This window comes from Trypanosoma grayi, assembly GCF_000691245.1.
Source record: "Trypanosoma grayi strain ANR4 Tgr_900_V1, whole genome shotgun sequence".
Taxonomy (NCBI): Eukaryota; Euglenozoa; class Kinetoplastea; order Trypanosomatida; family Trypanosomatidae; genus Trypanosoma; species Trypanosoma grayi.
Window position 1 is genome coordinate 6,440 of NW_008826519.1, and position 445 is coordinate 6,884.

The following is a 445-nucleotide window of genomic DNA, read 5'->3' on the forward strand; positions in this document are numbered from 1 at the left end:
AGACATATTAGGATGCCATCGTGATTCCCACTGGGGATGGGGGCGGCAACAGCAGCAGCAGCAGCAGGAGTAGTAGGAGGAGGAGGAGGAGGAGCATCTTTTTTCCTTACCACACTCGGCATGCTTCATTCATTCATTCATTGTTGTTGTTGAAGTCGTGCTAATCCAAAATTGAAGGAAGGATTTGTACTTCATTGCGGTGACGCGCGCGAGTCATGCGCTTGCGCCATACTTCAGGCTTCTCCTTCCCTTTTTGCGACTTTTTTTTGTTTGTTTCTTTGTTTGTTTGCATTTCTCCTCGTCTGCGGTTTCCAAACGTCAGTGTCCTCTTCACATCCCGAAAACAGTCAGACGCGCATATACGTGTTTATAATATAATATTATATATATATATATATATGTATGTATGTATAATATTTATATATATGACAACGGCGTGCGGGTG